This window comes from Lathyrus oleraceus, chromosome 3, assembly GCF_024323335.1.
Source record: "Lathyrus oleraceus cultivar Zhongwan6 chromosome 3, CAAS_Psat_ZW6_1.0, whole genome shotgun sequence".
In the NCBI taxonomy this organism is placed as follows: Eukaryota; Viridiplantae; Streptophyta; class Magnoliopsida; order Fabales; family Fabaceae; genus Lathyrus; species Lathyrus oleraceus.
The window spans coordinates 172,487,115-172,495,033 of record NC_066581.1 but is presented as its reverse complement, the minus strand read 5'-3'; positions in this window follow the sequence as shown (position 1 = coordinate 172,495,033).

Here is a 7,919-nt window from a genome sequence, read left to right as displayed (position 1 = left end):
CACCGAGCATTGCTGAGCTAAAGTCTTCACTCATTCATCTCCTGGAGCATCAAAGAAGTGTTGTTTCTACACTATAAGGCCAAACAACCACGAATCCATCTCTGTTCTTCAAATCAGGTTGGAATTCGAACCTTGCTAATGTTGAAATGTTGATATGCTTATCATAGATCTTGCCATGCTGATTGCACTGCAACTTGAATCATGAATTTTCATTAAGTATCGAGAGAGATATTTGGATTTGAAATTTGGTTGTTAAATCTTCTTTTGATTAATCCGGGCATGTTAGTATGAATTAAGTTTAATGGTTGATAGCATGTTGTTGTGCATTAGAAGATGAAGCTATTGGTATGCCACTTGTTGATTTTCATGAACAAATGTTCTTGAGTGTTTGAGCTCGTTGAAGATGGTGATGAACCCTAAAAAACGTTTCCAGAAAGCTTGTTGATCCGTGCCTTCGCTGATTGCATGCGTTTTCGCGTTTTCTACGCATGTACTGGGCCATGTGTCGCCACCGGATTGGCCTGCGTTTCACTTAAGTGAAACGCATCGTTTTGCCTTGGCCAGAGTTCATGTTATTTACAAGTTTGCCATTATTTCTTTTAATTTCCATAATTTCATTTTCTTTCTCAATTTTTATTTCATTTCACATGCTGATCTTCCAAAAATCATAAGTCAACGAATATTTGTCCAAGTGAGATGGGATTTTTTACACCTTGTTCCTCATGACCTCTAGTATTTTATGGTGATTTTTCCAGAATTTATGCACGTGTGGATTTTTAAATTGCCTAGGGTTTGTTCATGTGTGTCCAATTTGTGTATGCCTTGCTATTTTGCTTGTGAAATGGTGATGCTTAATCCAATGAGGCTGAAATTTTTTGTGCTTAAACTAGACATGTTCATGGTCATTTTGGTATAGAGTTTGTGATTTTATCATTGCTGGTTGATAAGATATGATTTTTTGAATGGAGGTGTGACAATTTGTGTCACACCCTTCTTGTCCAAATTGATGATTTTTGTTACCATGCCATATGAACTCAAATTAATCTGGATTTTTGCATGAAGATACTTATGAATGTTGAGAATGCTTGTGAATTGTCCTGGAATTTTTGAATGCATTTCCTATTTGTTTGATAATTTCTCCCCTGTTTGACCAAATGTGGACTTTTTGTGGGTCATGATTTTATTTGATTTGTGAAATTCTTGTGGTTTATTGGATGGACTTGAAATTTGGCATGTGTATTATAGACATCTTGAAGTTTTCCATGGCTTTGGTTTCATTCATTTATCTTATGCCAATTCTGTTTTATGATTGTTGGAAGTGGATGCATGTTTTGATGCCTTGTATGAGCTTGATTGAACTTGTGTTGACTTGAGGAATTTCATTGGCTTGCTTCCCTTGGCCCAAATGAGCTGAAATTTGGTGTGTATATAATGTTATGAATACTGTTTGACCATGATTTGTTTGGGGATTTATTGAAATGTTTGTGAGTTGATTTGAATTGGATCTTTCTGTTTGGTCCTTTGAGGTTCTAAATTGCATGTTTTGTACCCTTTGCTTCATGAAATGATAGTGGTTGATGATATGAATGTGAAACCACTTGGATTTGATTCTTGATTGATTGATCTTGACTTTGGATAAGTTTCATGTTCTGTTTTGACTTTTTGCTCTCATTTTGACCCTAGTCTTGTACTAGTGGTTTGTGCTCTCACATTTGAGCTTTGTTTCAGGTCAAAGGGCACAATTGCCATGCTTAATGATGCTTACACAATTGGAGTTGACCTATTGATTGTTGATGACTAAATTTGGTTTATTTTGTAGGGTTTGAGACTTAAGCTTGTGCCTTATGGCTTGCACCTTTGTGCATTGACTGTTGTTTGCTTGTGTACAGTTGTACAGTTAACTGTTGACCTTTGCTGTTTGATTTCTGTTTGAGTTGAGTACTGATTATCTTGGATTGTTTTCAGGTACTTTAGTTGCTTTAGTTCCTTTGTGAACTTGCTCTTGCTTTGCTTGATAGCTTGAGCATTGAGGTATAACATCCTAACTCCATGTAGTCTGGAAGACCTGGCCTGTTACTTGGCCAGGCACCTGTCTGAAGTCCTCCTTAAGAGGCAATGTTTGTGTTTGTTTAATTTTGTCCTTGTACATATTCAAAGACCTCCTAAGTGAAGAGGCATTGGCAGATACAAGGGATGTGAAATCCATCCCCTGCTATTCTGTGTGTCATCTGCTTTGCTCACACCACTGTGTTGATGCATTGCAGATACTAACCCAAGATCATTGTACATTGTGTCAGCCATAAGTGTAGAAGGGTTCCCACTTTCTGGACCCACACTTCATTGTCTTAAGCTCTCCCAGGCCAGGGATAAGAGCTGTGAAGTCTCATCTTCACTCACCTTTCATCTGCTTCACCCTAACTCTCAATGTTAGGGTTAAGAGCTAACATTACCCTGTTACAGTGGTTTGTTTGTCGAGGTTGACATGACCCCTCGACTAAAACCTAACCTTGATTGAGCCAACTGATTGCATATAGTGTGTGCTATTTGTGCTTGTGTGTTTGTTTTAGCTTGCTTCCTGTGCAAGTTAGGGTTAGTTTGGCTTGCTCCCTGTGCAAGTCATGTTTAGGATAGCTTGCTCCCTGTGCAAGTTAGCTAGAAACCTGAACTTAGGGATGATTTTGCATGATAACATCTAGGCTCGAGTCGTAGTCTCCCTAGTTGTGTCTCCCTTTGTTATCTGGTTAGGCTAGTCCTTTGTCCCTTCGTAGGGGAACTACGTCGCCCTGATCCTCATACCAGATGAGGTACGTAGGCAGGAGATGAGGTGATCTCTCCGGGCGCCCTTTTTGTTTTGTCTTTGTGTGTGTTAGGAGATGGATGTAAGCCCAACGATTATCATTCCGTATCCTCTTGTTGTGTGCCATGAAGCTGATGTAAGTCCAGCGATTGGCATTTGGGTTCCAGTGTGGGTGTGTTTGGTTCGGAAGCTGATATAAGTCCAGCGATTGGCATTCGGGTTCCATGTTTGCCCGTGTTTGTATGGTTCTGTTTGGCGTGCGTGAGCCGAGCTACGGATGCTCTGATTCTTCTTCGTCCGAGAACATACGTATGCATAGGATGCGACATCCTAGCGAGCATGTTTTTCCCCCAGTCCGAACTACTTTGACTCTGATGTCTATGCCTGATAGACTAAGTAGGCCCAGGATGCGATATCCTGCCGAGTCAGTTTCTTTGTTTTCTTGTGTCTCTTTCAGCCAATTTGTGTGTGTGTGAGCAGTGTTTTAGCAACCATTTTCCTTCCTTTTGTGCGTGGATCCCGTCGAGTACGACGAATGCGTAGGGGTGCTAATACCTTCCCTTCGCATAACCGACTCCCGATCCCATTCTCTTTGGTCGCGAGACCATGTTTTTTTCCAGGTTTACTCTGAGCGTTTCCTTTCCCTCTTTTGGGATTAATAACGCACGGTGGCGGCTCTGTTGTTCTTGTTTCCCGCCGATTTTTCGCGTAATGCGACAGCTGGCGACTCTGCTGGGGATTAAGAGAAGTTGACCTCTTGCTGGTCCATCTTCCCTAAGCGAGTCTCTCCTAGCGTTCTCTAGGTTAGGGCTTTGGTTGCTGTGTGCTGTTATTTATTGCATTCGTTCATTTACTGTTTGCATTTATGTGTGCATTAATGTTTGCATTCGTTCATATTCATCTGTTGGCTGTGCTGTGTGTCTCTGTTTGGGGTGGGAGTTACTCGAGGTAAAAGGCCCAATACCCTAGCTATGAGTGAAATCTAGGAAACCTAGGAATAGAGTGATTCATGGGAAGTGGGTGGTATGCGCCACTTAGCGGAACATTGATATCACGAGCAGTTCAGACCCTGGTGGGATATTATCGTTACATACTTCGGGTGTGTATATGATGGTATTCTGCGAAAGGTTATTTATGCTGCGTTTCTCTTGACTTTACCCTGGCCTAGATGACACCCGTGAGTGGGGAGGGAATGATCATTTTACAGGTACTGTTGCTGACTTGTTATGGACTTGTTGGTGACTCTGGGTACTGATGGTGACTTTGGTTCAGATGGATTTGTGGGTACTTACTTCTGTCATGCCGGAATTCTGTCCGGGATATCTATCAGCGGGTTCCGTTTATTTCGGATCCCCGGGTTGAATTTGAGAGTACTCGTTCAGAGGATCTGGTTGTCGTCCGTTCAGTGAATGTTCCTGTGATGATAGTGATGCAACCTCCAGTTCCGTTTATTTCGGAACTTCCCAAGTTGGATTTATGGTGACTTAGTCCCTCAGATAACTGTGACTGGTCCAGAGATTTGATGGGTCTTTAGGGGACTTGGTGGCACAGTGGCCTGCATTCATGCATTTGCATCATTATCATTTTGCATTCATATGCATTCAACCCATGTCTATCCGTACTCAGGGTCCATTTTTTGATTAAGATTCTGGTTGAAAGATATCCAGATGTCAGAATGTTATTGATGAAAAATTATCTGTCTCGGTGACGCCAGAATCAAAGGACAAAATTTTCCTGGTACGGATAGACATTGCTTGCGTGAGTCATACTAACATTTTTGCTGTTTTGTAGGTGTCGGTGACTAATTGGTGCGCATAGCTCTTCCGTTCAAATAGCTCAGACTAATGGATCCTCCCAACTCCGATATCTTCGAGTTGAAAGAGATGATAGGGGAGTTGTTCAAAGCCGTGCAGGGGCTCGCCTTGGGGCAGAAGGCGATTGCTGAGAGGTTGGATAGGATTGAAAGCTGGATGACAAAGGAGAAAGTTCAGGGGGATGCTCCGTCATCTGTGGTACAGAAATCCTCTGGCGATAGTCAGCCTAAGAAGTTCGAATCAGGTGGTGTGCCTGTCCGAAAGGAGCACGGTAAAGATCGGTATCACCCGTATGCTGCCGTTGCAACCACTCCTGTTGGTAGTTCATCGGCGCCACATCAAGACCACTACCTCAACAGAAGGTATTGAAAGCTAAGAGTCAAGTCAAGAAGGGGAAGCCAGATCGTCAGTTTGATGAGCCACCTGTGACTTATACTTTTCTGTTCAAAAGGTTGAGGGATCTGGGGTTAGTCCGGCCGAGAGTATTGATTCCTCTAGAACCGCATCGGAGGCCTGCAAGTTATGATGAGAATGCCAGGTGTGAGTTCCATTCTGAGGCGCCCGGACATAACATTGAGGGTTGTAGAGCTTTCAAGCACGTCATCCAAGACATGGTGGATTCTAAGGCCATCAGTTTGGCGCCAACACTGAATGTTAACCCTAACCCCGTGCCAGGTTCCGTGGGCGTGAAAGTGGTGTCAAAGGACAAGAGAGGAACAAAGGTGACTGAGGGAGATCAGTTAAAAACCTCAGTGTTTGTGGTCTCAAAACATCTGATGAAGGATGGAGCTTTCCCTAGTATTGGTAATTGTTGTGCGGCCGTCACCACGGAGGGGTGTGTATTGATGAAAGACACGACCCAGAAGATGAAGGAAGTAGAAATGAACGATGTAAGATGTAAAGCACCCAGTCTGGCGGTTGAAACCGTCCAGGTGGAGAATGCCCTTGTTGCTGAGAAAGAGAAGAAGTTGTCCATTTCTTCTTATAAACAAGCTCTGGAAGTGGTGAAGAACAGAGAGGCCCAAGGCTGGGGAAGGATCATCGACATCGTGGTAAAATCAAACATGTTTGGGGTCGGTTATCAGCCGGATCAAGAGTCGTATAGACCAAGCAGAGGACGTCGTCCACCGTACACCTTTGTCAGTGCAGGAATGCTGGATCCTAGCCATGCTTGTTCAGTGAGTGAAGAAATCGACTGTGACCACGAGCTCGAGTTGTGGATAAAGTCGTGCGTACCAGGAAATTGGAAGGCCTCCAAGATCGCCACTGTCACTCATCCAGAAGAGTAGTATTTCTGTGTTTCAATTTTGTTTGCATGAAAGCCATACGTTTTGCCCGAAACGTAATGGTCCATTGTAAGGGCCATCTCATGTGTTTCAGTGTGCAACATTTTGCATCAGTAATAAATGGATGTTTCTGTGATTAAAAGCGGTGTTCCCTGTTTTTCAATTATTTTTTGCAGTTTTAAAAATAAAATGGCAATGTTTTTCTTTCTCTTTCCCTTTGATTTATTTGGTTCCGACCTCAAAAGTGACTTTTCTCCTGATCTCATTGATAACAATTCAGTTACACCTCTGTATGACTTCGACAATCCGATCTATCATGCCGAAGAATAAGGCGAAGAAGATTGTGATCTGCTGGAATTAGCCAGGTTGTTAAGACAAGAGGAGAAGGTGATTCAGCCGCACGAGGAGCGATTCAAGATTGATAATCCAGGTCCCAAGCAGAAGAAGGGCATCTAGTGAATCCGGGGCAAGTTGTTTGACCGGGTTGAGACAACTCAGACGGATATTGAGTCCGAATCAGTGCACTTGTGGAGTGCTGTCCGGTAAGTTGCCGAGACTTGTTGTGAACGAAAGAGGAGTCGAGGTCGATCCTGCTAAAAAAAAGAGAGAAAAAAAAAAGAAGAAGAAAAAGAAAAATAATGCAAGAAATGCCTGAACCGAAAACAAAAAGAGATCAAACGGTCAGGTAGGATAATGATTGCCAAGGGGCATTGGAAAAAGAATAAGTTGTAGGAACCTCTGATTCTGGTACCTTCCGTGGAAGAAACAACTGTTAATCTGGTACTTGACAGCCCTCGAGGGGTTTATGAAGTGTGTATAGGGTCAGCATGACAAGTCTGGTCGAAAAGAGCATGCAATTTACCTTAGCAAAGAGTTTACCGACTGTGAAACAGTACATTCACTGCTCGATAAAACTCGCTGTACTTTGGCATAAGCTGCTCGCCGACTGAGACAGCATGCTGGTTCATACCACTTTGTGGATATCCAAGACGGATCTGATCGAGTATGTGCTTGAGAAGCCAGCATCGACTGGATGGGTTGCGAGATGGAAAGTAATTCTAACTGAGTCGTGGTACAGTATACCATTGAGGATTATCAATCAAGGAAGTTTGAGTTCCCTGATGAGGACATCTCGAGGTGCTCCAATCAAAAGATTGTGAGGAACCGATCCCGGAGGAGGGGCCTGACCCTGAATCCGAACGGATTCTGATGTCTGATGGGGTAACGTGGATGAGTTAGTGTCGCCAAAAAGATCCCACATTCTTTTGTTGCCCGGATAACATTTGAATGCGCCAAAGACATGGTGGCTGAGCACGAAGCTTGTATCCTGGGTATCCATCTTCGGTGCGTATGTCTATTGGGGCAGCGCCACGCTCGCTCGTGTATGGGATAAAAGTGGTACCACCTACTGAAGTCTAGATCCCATTATGAAGTCCCGTTGGACGTAGACTTGGAAAAGGATGAGTGGATAAGGACTCGGTATAGCGCGCTGAGCCTGACTGAGGAAGAGGGCTGGCAGTTACTTGTCATGGGGCAGTTGTACCCAGTGAATGAAGCGTGTTGTTGACCGAAGAGTGCGACCTCGTGCGTGCCACGTAAGAGAGTTGGTATTGAAGAGGATCCTTCCTCCTCGAGACGATCGTGGGGCAAGTGGATAAACAGTTATGAATGTCCATTCGTGGTCAAAAAGGTTTTCTTCGACAGAGCCTTGTTGTTGACGACCACGGATGATGAGGATTTTCCGTCCCCTGTGAATGCGGACGCAGTTAGAAGATACTTCGTGAAAAATTGACCCGCTGGACAAAAAAGAAAAAGTCCAGGCAAAAAGGGGTATCCCGGCGAACCGAAAAAAAAAGGAAGAAAAGGTTCGGGCAAAAGTTAGGGATAATAAAAGAAAAGAACTGTACACCCGGCAAGTCGAAAACCCCACAAGGGCGACTTGGGCAAAAAAGGGTATCCCGGTGGACTGAAACCCGAAAGGGCGGTCCAGGCAAAAGAGGGATTGAAACGAACAACTGCGTC